This window comes from Artemia franciscana, chromosome 7 (genome assembly GCF_032884065.1).
Source record: "Artemia franciscana chromosome 7, ASM3288406v1, whole genome shotgun sequence".
NCBI lineage: Eukaryota > Metazoa > Arthropoda > Branchiopoda > Anostraca > Artemiidae > Artemia > Artemia franciscana.
The window spans coordinates 10,967,059-10,986,189 of record NC_088869.1 but is presented as its reverse complement, the minus strand read 5'-3'; the positions used below and the strand labels follow the sequence as shown (position 1 = coordinate 10,986,189).

At 27.3% G+C, this 19,131-nt stretch overlaps 1 long non-coding RNA gene across 4 annotated transcripts in view; it reads right to left on the bottom strand.

Annotated features, from left to right (window-relative positions):
* LOC136028842 (uncharacterized) overlaps positions 1-19,131 on the bottom strand; it is a 98,513-nt gene that overhangs the window by 28,691 nt on the left and 50,691 nt on the right. For 3 of the 4 annotated variants that reach the window (XR_010617889.1, XR_010617890.1, XR_010617887.1), the window contains exon 3: positions 8,144-8,305. This is a non-coding gene — a long non-coding RNA (uncharacterized LOC136028842). Of the gene's footprint in view, positions 1-4,841; positions 4,976-8,143; positions 8,306-19,131 lie in introns of all 4 variants that reach the window. The other variant, XR_010617888.1, reaches the window with a different exon arrangement.

Sequence of the window (19,131 nt, the reverse complement as noted above, 5' to 3'; positions counted from 1 at the left end):
ATCTTCGCATTATAAAATAATGATTTAGTGTTACTATTTTTTAAGTTAGAATATTTTTTATTTCTTATTCTACTAATAATTAAATTCTTCTAACTTTGAAAACTCTCTTTATTTTTATTCTCTTTCTTACACCACTTATCAATAAATAAATCAAAATCATTTTCCAAGCCATCAAGAACACTCGATGATTTCAGATGATAAGAAAGACGGATATTAGCCCCTTTATTCATTATAATTTGAAGATCATCTTGATTTATTATTGACAAGTCCCCTGTTATAACATGTATGTAAGTAATTTTTGCATGTTTTTAAGTAAGAATGTAACTTACTGTAACTTACTGTAAATTGTAACTTACATGTTTGTAAGTAAGATTTACAAATGGGCCAAGTTGCTTACAATTACAAACCGGTTTCCAATTTATATCACTATCTAATCTTTTTAGCATTAAATTGTAATTAAAAATAATTTGCCCAATAGCTTTTGAAAATTTATAAGTTAAAACTGGACTATCATTATAATTCAAATTACTGGGAAGGGCCTGTTTCACATGCCACTGATTTAATATTTCTGGTAAATTAATATCTTCAATCTGCTTACAAGTAAAATTAATAGGTAAATATAATCTGTTATCCTTATTACTAATCTTATCGAACTTTTTCTTTTTTGAAATAAATTTCGTTTTAGTTAGAATGCAAATTGTATCACATATTACTTTAAAATTATAATCAAGAGCTGTATTATTCTCAAAAATCCAGAAAAGTTTGATTAAATTCCTCTTGGATAAATTATTTAGACATTTCATTACAGAATTCATACCCCTAGATTCAAGTAGCCGGCATAGATCTATGGAAAGCATATATACATCTAATTCATTTTTTCTATTATTTTTCCTATGTCCTCTCGATCGTTTTTTACGTTTAGTAGGACAAGTAAAAGAAGGATGGTCCATAAAACCATCAATACATTTAACAACAACATGAGACATGTCACCATATTTTGCTACACGATCATTTAGTCCCAAAGGATAAGCTGTACCAAAACAACCATTATCATATGTATATGATAATGGTTTTTTTCAAAGTAAAATATTATTCTTTTTACTTCAAAGTATATATATATATATATATATATATATATATATATATATATATATATATATATATATATATATATATATATATATATATATATATATATATATATATATATATATATATATATATATATATATATATATATATATATATATATATATATATATATATATATATATATATATATATATATATATATATATATATTCTAATAGCGCCAAGCTGATTACATCTTTTATAAGAAAAAAGAAAACAGAAGAGACTAAGTTGGACATCTCCTTGATTTCCATCTATCGGTAATAAATAAATACCACTCGGCTCACTTTTATCTAAGCCAATAAATAAAGTCAAAAATTTTAACCAAAGTGACATTATAAGCCACCAACATATTTTAATTGAACATTCCGGCAATTAAATCAAGTTGTCCAAGTTTTTCCATTGTCCTTTTTTGTCGAAGATTTGAAAAAAAGAAATGAAGCGAAACTGTTTATATTTGTGTTGTTTTACTGTAAAATAGTCCTAGTATTTATAATTCTAGCTGGAACGACGTCTCAACTCTCACGATTTACACATTGTTATTTTTAATCTGTTATTATTTTTGATTGATATAATCTTATTAGTTATGATTCATCAGCCTCGCTCAGACTAGTCGGGAATGGTACTTCTGCCCCCGCAATTTGAAGGCGCAGTTCTACCCATTCGGCTATGGCGATATATTTGTATATTTATCAATCTGAGCACTTTAACGTTAAGCTTGAACCTTACGAGCCAGCTGTCAAATCTAATCTTTAATATGGGATTGTTGTTGTTTTTTTTTAGACAACAATAGCGCTAGAATGCAAAAGTAAATATTATACAACGTATTTTTGGGCTCAAACAACAGCTGAATTACGCTTGAAAGGGAAAAGTAGAGAGTCAAAATTGGAAATTTATAGCATTATAACTTTCTGAACAGAAAGTTTCGAGCATTTACTTTGATAGCCCTGAAAAGGGCTGGTTGATACTGCAGGATAACTGATTGCACACATTACTTTTTAGCTGGTTTCTTAGCTACTGACTTTTTAGAAGCCACTTTCTTGGTGGGAGCTTTCTTGACTGACGGCCCCTTCTTGGGTGTCGATTTCTTTGCTTTTACTGCTTTTTTGGCAACAGTGGGTTTCTTGAAAACCTTTATAGGTTTTTTGCTACCAGCCATTGGCTTGGTAGCCTTTTTGGCTGAAGTTGACTTTTTAACTGCAGTAGGTTTGGCTGTTTTCTTGACTAAGATTTTCTTAGCTGTGGTCTTGGCAGGCTTCACAGCCTTGGAATTTTCGGCCTTGACAGGCTTTGCAAGCTTAAAAGAAGCAGTTACACCAGTACCTTCGGGATTTTTAACAATTCTATTTGCAAGGCAACGCTTCAAAGCTTGCTTAAGATGAACATTCGCAACTTTGGTGTCATTGTCAACCTCGAAATTGCCCATTATGTATTTGAGAATGGCCTGATGGCTGGGTCCCCCACGTTTTTTCTGGTCAGCAATGGATTTGGTGATCATTTTTGTGTATTTTGGGTGGTTTCCTGGTGCCTTGACCTTTTTATTCTCTTTAGGTTTTGCAGCCTTAGCTGGTTTTGGAGCCTTTGCTTTCTTTTCCTTCTTGGCTGGTGAAGCCATGCTCTGGGATTCTACATATGCTGGTGCCACTTCACCTTCAATTTCAGATGTTTTCAAATCTTGTCTACTTTTCTCTGCCACTAGTGCGACTAAATACTGAATACATGTTTATTTTCAAAGTTGGAAACCGCCGTACCCGGGTTAACATTTCTCTGTGTGTGCGAGCTAAGGAATTTCGGCCGTGCTTGTGTTTGTTTGAAAAGGCTTTATTTGAATTTTTGATTAGGAGGTAAGCTTTTGAGGAACGAAACCTAAACTAAAAGATAGACAGGTCATGTTTTTATAGTTAGACATTTTTTCATTGCTTCATCCACGGTAATTTGCCAGCAAAGGGGCAGAGAATAGTGGAAATCCGTCACAACTAGTGTTCAATGTCAATAAACACATTTTTGCTAGGAATTTAGATCCAAGATGTCCACTTCTGTTTTTTATTAGTAAATACAGTACAAGTGCTTTCAGATAATGCAACATACATGCATGTGTGTTTGCAAAATCGCAATGAAATTAATTCCAAGACTCCAATTAAAAACACAGCAGATAAAGCAATAAGAAACGACACCTAAATTTGAGGCTGAAAGTGTCAAACTCGTATTCCAATGAAAATGAATTTTATTTTATTCTAGTATTATATTTGAAAAAACAAGAATGGCTTTGTAAGGTTTTGAGATGCCGAGGGAGGGGAGGGAGTGGAAATGAATTGTTTTTATATGTTTTAATCACAGCCTATATAAAATTTCAATATACATACAACTTAAAACTAAACTTTTTGTAACCTGAGGAGTGTCCCTTGCTGGAGTATATTTTTGAGTTTGTTTAATATCAAACAATAGAAATCACAAATTAGCCTAATCGTAAAAAAAATTATTTGACACATTTACAATCATTATATTTATATTAATAAGTAAGTAAGGAAAATCTGCCTTTTAGATTTTGGTATTGAAGTCTCTATTAGTGGTAGTACAGGGAGGATATGAGGAGGATAAGGAGGCTTTTAAAAACAAGCATCTCTGAAATTCTTTTCTTTTTTCCAGTTTTTTTTTATCAGAACCCCTTTAGCACGCAAGTTTTCAACCAAAGATGAGTCAAAATCTCGAATGCATTTTTTTTCAAAACAAAGGCTTTTATCACTTATAGTCTTGTATTTCAAAAGGCCCAATATATTGAAACTTTGAGGCTTGTATGTCAAATTTGCATTCTAATAAAAATAAACTTACTTTATTTTAGAATTATATTTGAAAAGATAAAAATGGTGGTATAATATTTTGGAAATGCAAGGGGGGTTGGACGCAAAGTTGAAGAAAACTGTATTTTATTTGTTCCGATCCCAGGACATGTGAAAGTTTAATATTTGTTCTACACAAAAAATGAATTGCGTTAAACTAGAAAAATGTTCCTTTCTACAGTGTATTTTCGAGTTTTACTTAAAAACAAACATTAGAAATCATAAATAAAATAAAAAAAACGCAAAAGCTTGAAACAAAAATGCAAAATTTTTTGCCAAAGTTGAAAATGCTTAACGAATTGTTGCTATATAATCACAACTAAACCCACTTTTATTTGTTTCGATCTCAGGCTATCTGTAAGTTTTAATTTATGTTCCAATGATAAAGGAATTGTTTTAAACGGGAAAAATGTCCCTTTCTAAAGTATATTTTCAAGTTTTGCTAAAAAAATTAACATTATAAATCATAAATAAATAAATTTAAAAAAACGGCAATTGTTATAACGTTATTATTAAACGGTAATTGTTGTATATATTGTTATGTTTTGGCTTTCGATAGATAGTAAAATCCAGTTTATCAGTATCACGAATAATTAGCAAATCTAAAAACGGTAGTTTATTTTCGATTTTCAATTTCAACTTCTAGCAATCACTTAATTAATAATAAAATTCACTTATTTAATTTCCACTGTCTTCAAAAACATTTCCCTATTGCTTTTACTTTGTGTTTTTTTGTTACGAAAAGGCAGTGTGGTCTTCGTCGCTATTTTTTATTTTAAAAATTATATACAAGGATCATCCTTATTTGTTTGTAACATCTTATCTCACTTCTAGGAATTTACCTATAATTATAATATCTGAATTATTTTTTACCGTCAAATCTAGTGGGACGCCAGAATTTGCACGATTTCAGATTTCAAATGTAGCTTATGTAACTCCACAGTTTTTGTCAATCGACCTTGTGTCTTCGGCTTGACCCTTATTATATTGTGTGTGTTGTACAGAAGCTGAAATAAAATTCTTGAATTTCGAACAGTGTACCAGCAAAGTTCTTTTTGACAATATTCAGGGTATAACAAAGCGAGCTATGAGAAGATTGGCTCACCGCGGAGGTCTAAAACGTATATTTGGCCTAATTTACGAGGAAACCAGAGGTGTTCTTAAAGTTTTTCTCGAAACTGTTATTTGTGATGCTCTCACCTACACAGAACATGCCAAGAGAAAGACAGTAGGAACGGAGGAAAATGGGTTCCTACTCTTTGCTAAATTGCCGCTAGACCTTATAATTTGGAGAAAAGTATTGCATTAGATATTTTCAATTAATAAACAAGTATCAAAAGCTCGCAAAATTTTAGCTAGCAAATGAATTTCCTTGTAAACTATCTCTGAGAATGAAGCCCAAAATCATGAGTATCAAACTACAACAAAAGGCATCCGACAGCGTTTAATTTAGAGGTTGGTAAAAAACAGCAAATCGACTTTTAGCTGGTATTCATTTCAATGCTTTTCTTTTGTGCATTTCATTGCTAAGCATTGAGCATATTAGTTTGTTCCAACGCTACTTTTGGTTCTTTCAAATTCAAGACGAAATAAACCTAAAAAATTGAGTTTATTTGTGGTTATATCGTAACAATTTGTTGCCGTTTGTTTTAAATTTATTTATATATAAATTATAACGATAATTTTTTAAAAGCAAAACTTGAAAATATACTATAGAAAGAGACATTTTTCCCTTTTAAAACAATTCCTTTATCAGTGGTAGGTATATTCAAACTTACAGATAGCCGGAGATCGAAACAAATAAAAGAGGGTTTATTAGTGATTATATAACAACAATTCGTTATGCGTATTCAACTTTGGAAAAAATATTTTGCCATTTGTGTTTTAACCTTTTGTGTTTTTTCATTTTAATTATGATTTCTAATGTTTCTTTGTAAGCAAAACTCAAAAATACACTTTAGAAAGGAACATTTGTCTAGTTTAGAGCAATTCCTTTTTTGTGTTGAACGAATATTAAACTTTCAGATGTCCTGGGATCGAAACAAATAAAATGTAGTTTTCTTCATCTTTGCGTCCAACCCCCCTATATTTCCAAAATATTATACCACCATTTTTATCATTTCAAATATAATTCTAAAATAAAGTAAAATTTATTTTTATTAGAATGCAAATTTGACATACTAGCCTCAAATTTTAAATATTTTGGGCCCTTTGAAATACAAGACTGTAAGTAATAAAAGTCTTTGTTTCGAAAAAAAAATGTATCCGAGTTTTTTTACTCATCTTTGGTCTGAAGTTGTCGTGCTAAAGGGGTTCTGATAAAAAAGGAAAAAAAAGAAAAGACATTCAGAGATGCTTGTTTTAAAAGCCTCCTTATCCTCCTCATATCCTCCCTGTACTACCACTAATAGAGACTTCAATACCAAAATCTAAAAGGCAGACATTCCTTACTTACTTATTCATATAAATATAATGATTGTAAATGTGTCAAATACTTTTTTTACGATTATGCTAATTTGTGATTTCTATTGTTTGACATTAAACAAACTCAAAAATATACTCCAGCAAGGGACACTCCTCAGGTTACAAATAGTTAAGTTTTAAGTTGTATGTATATTGAAATTTTATATAGGCTGTGATTAAAATAAATAAAAACAATTCATTGCCGCTCCCTCCCCTCCCTCGGCATCTCAAAACCTTACAACGTAATTTTTGTCTTTTTAAATATAATACTAGAATAAAATGAAATTCATTTTCATTGGAATACGAGTTTGACACTTTCAGCCTCAAATTTAGGTGTACTTTCTAATTTCTTTATCTTCTGTGTTTTTAGTTGGAGTTTCGGAATTAATTTCAGTGCGATTTTGCAAACACACATGCATGTATGTTACATTGTCTGAAAGCATTTGTACTGGATTTCACTAATAAAAATCAAAAGTGGACATCGTGGATCTAAATTCCTAGCAAAAATGTGTTTATTGACATTGAACACTAGTTTTGACGGATTTTCACTATCCTCTGCCCTTTTGCTGGCAAATTAGTTGGCAGTAGCTAAGATACCAGCTAAAAAGTAATGTGTGCAATAAGTTATCCTGCAGTATCAAGCAGCCCTTTTCAGGGCTATCAAAGCAAATGCTCGGAACTTTCTGTTCAGAAGAATATAATGCTATAAATCTCCAATTTTGACTCTCTACTTTTCACTTTCAAGTATAAATCAGCTGTTGTTTGAGTCCAAAAATACGTTGCATTATATTTACTTTTGTATTCTAGCGCTATTGCTGTCTAAAAAATACAACCCCATATTAAATACCAGATTTGACGGCTGGCTCGTAAGGATCAAGCTTGATATTAAAGTGTTCATATTGATAAACATACAAATATATCGCCACAGTCAAATGGGTAGAGCGGTGCCTTCAAATTGCGGGAGCGGAGGTACCATTCCCGACTAGTCTTAGCGAGGCTGATGAATCATAACTAATAAGATTATATCAATCAAAAATAATAACAGATTAAAAATAACAAAGTGTAAATCGCGAGGGTTGAGGTGTCATTCCAACTAGACTTATAAATACTAGTACTATTTTACAATAAAAAACACAAATATAAATAGTTTTGCTTAATTTCTTTTTCTCAAATCTTCGACAAAAAAGAAACCGTTTAGTAAAAAAAAGCTAAGACTCGAAGAATGACTGTTGTTGTTGGTATTATTTTCTTATTTAACCATATAACACATGAATCGTAATCTTTGCAAAAACAAAAAAGAGGAACCAGAGATTACCTAGAAATGACTCGCTAGGCCTCTGAGCAGAAATTGTTCGCCTAAGTAGAGCGGTTACCTGAATATACCTTAGAATATACGACACAAAAAGTTTAGACTCTAAAAATAAATGTTGTTGTTGGTATTTTTTTCTTATTTAACAATACAACACATGAATCGCAGCATTTGCAAAAAACAAAAAAGAAGAACCACAGATTACCTAGAAAAAACTCGCTAGGCCTCTGAGCAGAAATTGTTCGCCCAGGTAGAGCGGTTCCCCGAATATACTTTAGAATATACGATACAAAAAGTTTAGACTCTAAAACTGACTGTTGTTGTTGGTATTTATTTCTTATTTAACAATACATGACATGAATCGCAATCTTTGCAAAAACAAAAAAGAAGAACCAAAGATTACCTAGAAATGACTCGCTAGGCCTCTGAGCAGAAACTGTTCGCCCAGGTGGAGCGGTTTTCTGAATATACGTTAGAAGATAGAATACGTTAGAAGTCTTTGATTAAAGTCAGTTGTGTTCGCTGCGCTCTTGAAGGAGAAAGTACATTGGTGTTATTGATGGTACTGAAAGACAAAAATAGTTGAATTGTACAATGAAGTTGAGGCCGAAAACATTTGAAGGGACTTTGAACATAGACCGATCAAAAACTAACTTTAAAGTTAGTTTTTGATCTAAGACAATTGCTTAGGTGGTGCTATTGAAGGAACAAGTAGACTTTTGCTATAGATGTGATTGAAAGACCGGAGCAATTTGAACTGTACAATGGAGTTAGGCCTGACAACATATTGAGAGGATTTAGACTTGGACAAATTAAATACTACTTTTAAAGTAAGTCTTTTATTTAAATCAGCTATTTATGCGGCGCAATTGAAGCAACAAGCAGAATTGTGGTGTAGTATTTCTATTTCTTTGGTATCATAATTAGTAGATATTAAAACTTTTTAATATTATTTTATTTGACTGGTTTATTTAAATATTCAATTTTTTTTAATGAATTATAAAAATAGTTTGTTAGTAAAATACTAAAAAAACATAATTAGTGAAGTATTAATCGTATTTATTTAATAGACTATCCCAAGAGATGATCATATCTTATTCACAATAAACCAAGTTTATCATACATCGTGATACCAAACAAATTCAATGACTTTTTATTGGAATAAACAACACATCTGTTGATTGTTGGTTGTTGATTGTCACAACATATCTGTTGATTGTCAAAAAATAAGTTTTGTACTTAACATAATAGCAGTTGATTTTGATTACTACGATCTATGTATTCTCAATATTAATTATTTCATATCTAACCACCTCTTTAAAATGGTCGTATCTTGATGTTAGTCATGAATTCTTGATGATAAATCATCTAAGTTGCATAAATGTAAGTTATTTAAACTAGAAATGCAATGAAATATAATATAGTAAATCAGTTTGACGATATTCCTCTACTATTCGACCAAGTATCTCTTCATGGTCATCACAGGAAAGTAAAATTTATCCATCGCTATCTTCTATAAAAATAAGTAGTGTCGAATAGTGACGATTACCGATCCTGATTAGTTTTTACAAGATTTAAAATACTTCCTATTTTTATGACTTAATCTGATTTTCTTTCCATATGAATTAATCAAATAGTCATTAATTATTTTAAAAATTATACTTCTTATGACAAAAACAATTTCATTTGATCTGTTGTAACCATCATTACTCATTGGTATTTATCAATAATTAAAGACGTAAGCTATTAGTTATTAATAAAATCTTCATAGTTTCAATACGTCACTTCTTTATAAAGTAAAGTTTGCTCTTGTATTTTCTTACAATGAATGTTGCTAAATTCATATTCATAAATTAATTTAATATTATAAATTGTACGTTTGCAGTAAATAAATAATATTTCAAATTATTAATTAATGTAATTTTCTTTTTCAACCTATCATTATGATAATTTTAGTTTTTTCTTTTAAAAGATTTTATACATTTAATTAAAAGCAAACCAATCATTTTAAATAAATATAAAATTACATTTAAATGACATTAATAATTTATAACAATAATAATAATTCTTTTTCAATCTTAAAATATATAAAACTTCTTATATTATATTTTTAGTAAGAGAATCTTAGCAAAAAAAACAATTAAAAATTGTTCTGATTATTCTTTAAAACAATAATGTATTAACATATACTATATTTAAATTTTATACCATTGTTTTATACTAAACTCTTTCTATTCCGAAAAAAATCAATCAATTTTTTGATTGCTTTTGAATATTCTGACTGTATGATATTTATCGAATATCACAAGGCTTTATTTAATCTAAGATTAATTTAAAATATTTAATTCCCGCTTTGAAATGTTAAATAGGTTCTGCTAAAAGTAAATTAGCTCTTTTTGTATTTATCTTAAAAAAAGAGAAAAAAATCTTGATAAAATTTAAGTCGTAAAAGATTACTCTATTCTTATTTGTCCAGAGTTAATAATCTCTTAATAAAATTTCCCAATGTTGTTATTAAGATGATTTCTTCTATTCAGCATAAAAATTTAACCATATTCTCTTGCAGGATAAAAGATGCTTTGTCACTTTTCAATGTTTATAAATTCTATTTCTTAGATTATATTCAGCTGTCTTATTGTACTATTCAATACAATTTTGTATTTATGTTTCTAATAATTTAGATTATACACCAATAATTGTTTAGTTTTCAATCTTCTTATATAATTTATAATTTCTCTTTAATCATTATTAATCTATAATGAATCATTTTTATAGAATTTTGGTATGTTAATTCTTCAAAATTACATAAATCTCATTTTTTGATTATGCCATTCACTTGTTTAAGACGAAAATTGCCTTTACTGCGTGACTCATCTTATATTCTTGTTGCATATTAACAATGTGTCTCTTGTTTATGTTGAGCATATAATAATGTGTTGTGATAAATATAACTGTATTTTAATTACAATATGCTCAAATTACTTTATAAAGATTAGTTTAGATATTAAAATGGATATGTATCAAACAGTTCGTGGTAACGACCTCCTTTCAGCTTGGGAAAAGATTTTTCCCAAGCTGAAAGGATTCTTCATGGATGCTTTGATCCCAGAGTTCCACGGGGGCTTCCAATGCGAGAGCCGTACTTATAAGATTAATCGAATAGTACCAGTAACAGGAAAATTCATTTACCTTACATTCTATCCTTCTTTGCATTTACATACTTAATTGTTTTGTCATTTGAAATAAAACACCTTTGTCTATATTGCTTGTCCTCCAACTTTATCAAACAGTTCGTGGTAACGAACTGTTGTAAATGGCGACCCGGCTCAATAGTAACCAAAACTCTAAAAATGGAATTTTGATACCAATAGCTACATCAAAAGAATTGCATTTTAATGCTGGTTTTAAATATATAAGTTTCATCAAGTTTAGTCTTACCCATCAAAAGTTAAGAGCCTGAGAAAATTTGCGTTATTTTAGAAAATAGGGGAAAACGCCCCCTAAAAGTCATAGAATCTTAACGAAAATCACACCATCAAATTCAGCGTATCAGAGAACCCTACTGTAGAGGTTTCGAGCTCCTATCTACAAAAATGTGGAATTTTGCATTTTTTGCCAGAAGGCAGATCACGGATGCGTGTTTATTTGTTTTTTTGTTTGTTTTTTTTCTTTTTCCCAGGGGTGATCGTATCGACCCAGTTGTCCTAGAATGTTGCAAGAGGGCTCATTCTAACGGAAATGAAAAGTTCTAGTGCCTTTTTTGAGTGACCAAAAAAATTGGAGGGCACCTAGGCCCCCTCCCACGCTAATTATGTTCCCAAAGTCAACGGATCAAAATTCTGAGATAGCCATTTTATTCAATGTAGTCGAAAAACCTTATAACTATGTCTTTGGGGACGACTTACTCCCCCACAGTCCCCCGGGCAACAAGTTACAAACTTTGACCTGTGCTTACATATAGTAATGGTTATTGGGAAGTATACAGGCGTTTTCAGGAGGATTTTTTTGGTTTGGGGGAGGGGTTGAGAAAAGGGGGATATGCTGGGGGAACTTTCCTTAGAGAATTTGTAATGAGAGAAGAAAATTTCCATGAAGGGAGAGCAGGATATAGGCTACTAGCATTATTTAAAAAAAACAATTAAAAAATAAAAGTGAAAAAGCTTTTTCAGCTGGAAGTAAGGAACAGCAATAAAACTTAAAACAAATAGAAATTATTACCCATATGAGGGGCTCACCTCCTTCTAATACCTCGCTCTTTACGCTAAAGTATTTTCAGTAATTTCAACTACTTATTCTACGGCTTTTGTGATTCAGGGGGTCATTCTTAATGAATTAGGATAAAATTTAAGCTTTAGTGTAAAGAGCAAGGTACTGACGATGGGGCGAATCCCCTCATATATGTAATGAAAACATGAGAATACAAAAGTTCTTTACGTAAGCTAATTTATAAGTTACGTAAATCTTTTACCAATAAGAAGATTCGTAAAAAATTAAAAGTTCTAGTTGCCTTTTTAATTAGCCAAAAAATCGGGGGGCAACTAGGTTTCGTCCCCCGCTCTTTTTTTCTCAAAATCATTCGATCAAAATTATGAGAAAACCATTAAGCCAAAAAAAATATGCAAATTTCGTTTTGATTATTCCTCTGCGGAGAGCCAAAATCAAAACATGCATTGATTCAAAAACGTTCAGAAATTAAATAAAAAAACAAGTTTTTTTAACTGAAAGTTAAAAAAAACGACATTAAAACGCACAGAAATTACTTCGTATATGAAAGAGGCTGCTTCCTCATCAGCGCCCCGCTCTTTACGCTAAAGTTTTTTACTGTTTTAAAAAGAAGAATTGTGAGAAAGAGTCAAACTTTAGCGTAAAGAGCGGGGCGTTGATGAGGAAGCAGCCTCTTTCATATACGAAGTAATTTCTGTGCGTTTTAAGTTTTAATGTCGCTCCTTACTTTCAGTTAAAAAAAACTTTTTTTTTATTTAATCTTATTATTAAGATAATAATTATAATGATCTTAAAATAGATATGTTAAAGCTTAAGAAGTGTTACGATCTTGTTATAAAGTCAGTAATTATGTAAATTATATTAATCATTGTTTACAATCTTTTATTATATAAAGATTATCAAGAATATAACCATTTATTCCTTAAATCATTTTTCAATAGAACTTTATTATCGAACAATTTGAGTTCAAGTTTTTAAGAAACTCGAGACTATATTTCAAACATTGTATTTTCTTATTCACATGTAAATTATATAAAGAAATATAAATTAAATATAGTATTTTTTGAAAAATCATAAAATAACACGTAAATCAATTATTCGTTTGATAATATACATAATAAGTTTAATGAAAATTATGTTTCGGTACTAAATCAGAAAATTAATTATTTGGTTTTCATAAATTATATCATCAAGAAATTAGCATAAGTATATCAATAAATATGAGATTAAAATTTAATCTTTAACTTATTTTGTATCTAAAAATGATTTCACAACATAAGATATAGCTATAAAAATAACACAAGTTTTTCCACAATTAACAATAATACGATTATGAATAGTAGATTTATCTTTTCTACTTTTTACATTATATACACACTTTGTTAATTAACAATCCTTAGAAACACTTAAAATTAATATTATAAGATTACAAATTATTGGGAAAATGTATGAAGATTTATTTAAAAAAATAAGATTTAACAATATAATGTCATTTGTATCTTACTAAACGGGTTTCTATATAAAAATTAGCCTTTATATTATATTTGGTTAAAGGATAAAATGTTCTAAAGAATTTACTTATAACAAATCACATTAATATAATATTGATTATGGTCAAAAATGTTATTTGACTTATATCTTATAACTTAGAATATAACACATATAAACTTGTATTATTTACAGAATCATTATGCTATTTTGAAATGCTTTCTCTCTATATTCTATGGAAAATTCTCTTTGTTTATGGATCATTCTACAAATTAGTATATTTTTTAATTACTTTTTTTCATATCTGTTTGCGTGCTATATATTTACTTGTTTAAATTTAAACAACAAGATCCTTGCTTATTATATTAAATCTAGATCTATCTCTTAGAATTATGCTATAGATTTATAACCTGTTACAAATACATTTTGTTTATTTATTTGAATGATTTTCTTATAATCCAAATTGAGTAATATATGCTACCATTTTCTATCTGTTTAAATTTATAAAATTGTTTTCAGATAAATCTTTATTATAGTTATTATTTTACATCAAATATTTTTTTATCTAAAGAGTATGCATTGTAGACTAGTATTTAATTGCGATTATTTAGACAATAGATTTAGCTTTTATAGCTAAAACTCTAGTTGCAACGTACTTGGATATTATCTAGTTAATTATATAATTACTAGTAATTGATATATACAAACTTTATTCTATTTTATATCGTTTAATATATTTCTTCTCTAATTAAATATCGTATAATAAAGTTTTATATTATTTTTGTTTAAAACATAATTGTATACTTTAATATTTTTCATTTAGATTTTGAACTATAATTTAAGGAATATTATAACATCATAGCAAATATTTAATTTATTTAATAGCATTCTATAAATAATGTATTAGAAAAATAGATAGAAACTGTCAAATGGAGATTCGAACATGCGTCTAAATATGAATTTTTATTTGATTTTAAATCTTCTATGGTAATATATTAATTATATAAAATATTTTATTATTTTATCTTACAAAACCACGAAATTTTATCATATATAAATAAATTTAATAATATATAGAATTAGCAAGTATTTAGTATATATAAAACATTTTACTAAGTAAATATAAAAATATTTGTAACTATATCTATTGTATCAAAAAAACATTTCCATACAAAAACACAATTTTTTCAAAAAACACAATTCCTGGTTCGAATCTTGATATTTGCACATTTTTACAATAATATTTTTATAATAAGACAAAAATGATACCAAAGAAGGTTAAAAAATCAAGAAGAGGCAATTGTATTCACCTGTTTAAATGTTATAATTCTATTTATAACTACTTGTATTGTTATACTGTGTTACAAGGATAAACATTTACAACTTAAAAGAGACAATATAAAGTTTTCATTGCGTTATGATATTTTATATTAATATATTAATACAGATTATATATTAAAAGTTAGCTAAAGATTTTGTATTCTTCTATTTTGCCTATAACTTGCCATGGTAGAAAAACATTTAATAGAATTTATAAGAATTTAAGAATAAAAATATCATTTAATTTCTTTTAATCATCATATAAATTTGTTATCACTTAATTTGGTTTAATTTAATTAGTTCAAATTTTATAAAATATAATCATTGATAGATAGTTGAGAAAGTTTTTTTAGCAGTGAAAAAAATATTTTCCTATAATTGTTGCTTTTACTTTAACGCTTAAACGAATTCTTCTACAATATATAATACCAGTTTTTATTGTTTGTACTGATAAAAAAAGATACTTACTAATTAAATCAGATAATAATTTTGATCACCATCCTGTTTCATTTATCAATAAGTATATTTAATTTAACTTTGCCTTAAACACCAGGTTTGAATCTCAATATGACATTTTTTTGTTTTAAACTTAAATCCGACTAGATTATTTTACTGATAATATTTACATCTTTTATTGTATTTACATAATAAAATATCATTAAAAATTATTCTTTTTTTATCTTTTGTGAACGTTATGGATTTATTCAGGTTATATTTGATCTATATGTAAAGTTGGAGTCTTTTATTCTGATTTAAAATTATTTAGTTATTTGATTACTATTTATTACCTAGTTAGAATAAATTTCATATATTTATGATATCATTCATTAATTTAATAAAAGAAATATTTAAACCCTAACACACAGTTTTATTGCATATTGATGATATAAAATTATTCTTATTGATTGTATTACAATCTTATTTTAACAATGTTAATAAATATTAGAAATTATTTATTTTTTTATATAACTATATTAACTTAAATCTCGAGATGTATTTTATAGTGCATTTTATAGATGATTTATAGAAATAAAGTATGTTAAATTGCAAGTTTCGTACCATTTAATTTATTATGTATTCTTATGAATACATAAATATCATTTAATATGTTTTTGATAGTATAATATAATTCTATTGATTATTAAACAAAAAAAGTAAATACTGGGATTCGATCCAATTACTTATAAAATTAGACAAATGTTTAAAATAAAATTTTTAAATGAGGCATATGAAGAAATGGTTTATTAGTCAAAAAAATCTAGACGAAATATTGTTCTATTAATCATAGTAATAAGAAAAATCATTAGATTTTAATACTATAAAATATAATATAGTAGAGGGATTCGAACTTGTTTACAGATATAAAATATAAAATAAAAAACATCATTATATGATAATAAATAATTCACTCTAAAGTATTAATTTATAATACAAGAACATAATAATCAATATATAACATAGTAATAAAAAAGCACATTAAAAAACGGTAGTTAAATAATACTGTAAATTTTAGTTTTAAAAATATAACTTTTTTTCAATGATATATAATATTTTTAATATATATTTAATTACTGATTATCATGTATTGAAACAAACACTATTTAAAATATAATTAAAATAATTTAAGAAACCTAATAATTCATACAATTTATTCAAAATAGTAGTAATAATCACTAAAATTTTGTATTCCCAATTTCCGAATATCATTTTCAACTACTTTTATATATACATTAATGAATTATTTAAATATTTTATGAGAAAGATAACTATTTATTTCTATTTTATTTATTAGTCTATATCCAAAAACGCTATTATCCTTTATTTTTTTGTATTTCACTTTAATTGCATTCAATGTTCTTTTTAGATGACGAGAGAAAGCATAATTATATTATGCATCTCTAATATATTCATTTGAACCATTTAATCTCTATATTTCTACTGCACAAAACAATTCTTGTATATCATTATTATACCAAATGCTACATATTCTAATAATATTATCTTTTCATTTACAATTTTAACGTTTTTGAAGTATTCATAACCATATAGTATATTATGATCAAATTTTACATATCTTTTTATATTTCTATTATAAAACTTATCATCCACTGATTCAGACACAATAAATTATTGATCATAACTACTCTTGTATATAAGGATAAATTGTTTCAATATATTATTGAATTTTAATTTCTTAAAGTATATATTCCTATTGTAATTATACAAGTGAATAACCAATTCTTCATTACCTTTAAAACAATTTTGGATATTATTATAAAACATTTCTCTATATCTGAACAAAACTTTTTTAGGTCATCCAATAAATACATTTCGCTTCTCTACATTCCCTTGATAACACTTCTTGACAATGGTGTTGAAAATGAATGATGAAAATAGGCACCTTTCAAAATATGATTTATAAACAATGATTTTAAATGTATTAAGTATGGATTATCAAGAAAAGACTTGCAAGTTTTCATTCCACCTATGATTAATTCTAGATCTTATAGATCTATCGCAATGTATAAAACTATGAAACTAGGAAATTAACTTCTTTTTTATAGATATACACCTGTACAGTGACCGTTTTATTCTCAAAATTTAAGAACATTCCGACAGAGCTATTGGAATGTATAAATCTATGAAACTAGGTAAATAGCTTCTTTTTCATAGATACACAGCTGTAAAGTGGTCATTTGTTGACATTTTTTGTTTTAAACTTAAATCCGACTAGATTATTTTACTGATAATATTTACATCTTTTATTACATCTTTTATTGTATTTACATAATAAAATATCATTAAAAATTATTCTTTTTTATCTTTTGTGAACATTATGGATTTATTTAGGTTATATTTGATCTATATTTAAATCTATATGTAAAGTTGGAGTCTTTTATTGTGATTTAAAATTATTTAGTTATTTGATTACTATTTCTTACCTAGTTAAAATAAATTTCGTATATGTATAATATCATTAATTACTTTAATAAAAAAAATCTTTAAACGCTAACACACAGTTTTAATATAATTTTGCATATTGATGATATAAAATTATTCTTATTGATTGTACTGCAATCTTATTTTAACAATTTTAATAAATATTAGAAATTATTTATTTTTATATAACTATATAAACTTAAACCTCGAGTTGTATTTTATTAGTGCCCTTTATACATAATTTATAGAAAAAAAAGTATGTTAAATTGCAAGTTTTATACCATTAAATTTATTATGTATTCTTATGAATATATAAATATCATATAATATGTTTTTGATAGCATAATATAATTTTATTGATTATTAAACAAAAAAAGTAAATACTGGGATTCGAACGAATTACTTATAAAAATTAGATCAATATTTAAAATAAAATTTTTAAATTAGGCATATGAAGAAATGGTTATATACACAAGTAAAATACATACTATGATACTCCAATAATGAAATACTAACGGATTATTTCTCTTCATCATGTAGTCTCTCTAAGCACATGGAAGTTCTCTTCAGTGTTAATCTATACTTTCAGTACAAATATATATCCTTCTGTATAAAGAAATATCTATAGGCTCTTAAAAGTCTCAACTTTGTTATAATCTTTCATAAAATACTTTATTACTTCTTTAAAGCAGGTTAGCACTTTTGTATTTATTAATCCAACTTTATAAAATAGAGTTTCTTATCTTTAGGGAATATATATTTTTCCAAGAGCTAAACAAAACATTTCTTGTTTATTTGAGTCTTAATATTCTTTATATAGTAAATCATTCCCTAACAATAGTGATTGTTTGATATTTTTTTACATTTATAAACGATTTAATTTGTTTATTGGTGTTACTCAAAAATTCAAAATTTCATCTTATAGTTTTAAACCCAATACCAACATGTGTTATATTCACGTTACAAATGAATTTGAAATTTCATGTTTACCATGTCTTCATTCCATGTCTTCTTACTACTTCTTATTAAATTAAATAACTTGAAATAAAAAAAATAACGGTCCGGTAATGAAAAACGCTGGCATTAAATAATCCTTTATTTCAGCATGCCCAGTATTAAATGGGGTAAATATCCATCAACAACCACTGGAAGATCTTGATAATGAAGGATCTTTACGATGGTAATGAATGGAAGCAATGGACCCAAAGACTCAATTTCTCAAACTTGTAATCATAATATTTATTTCCGCAATTTTCGACTTTCACTTTATAATTACTGCATAGTTAACAGTTAAGATATCTTACGCATAATGTGAATGGAGTAATTCATGAAATATTTCGAATCCATACTAATGAATAATTTCCTAACCTTACTATTGTTATTACCAGGATCAGAGGTAAGCTCAGGTCCCTCCGGCTG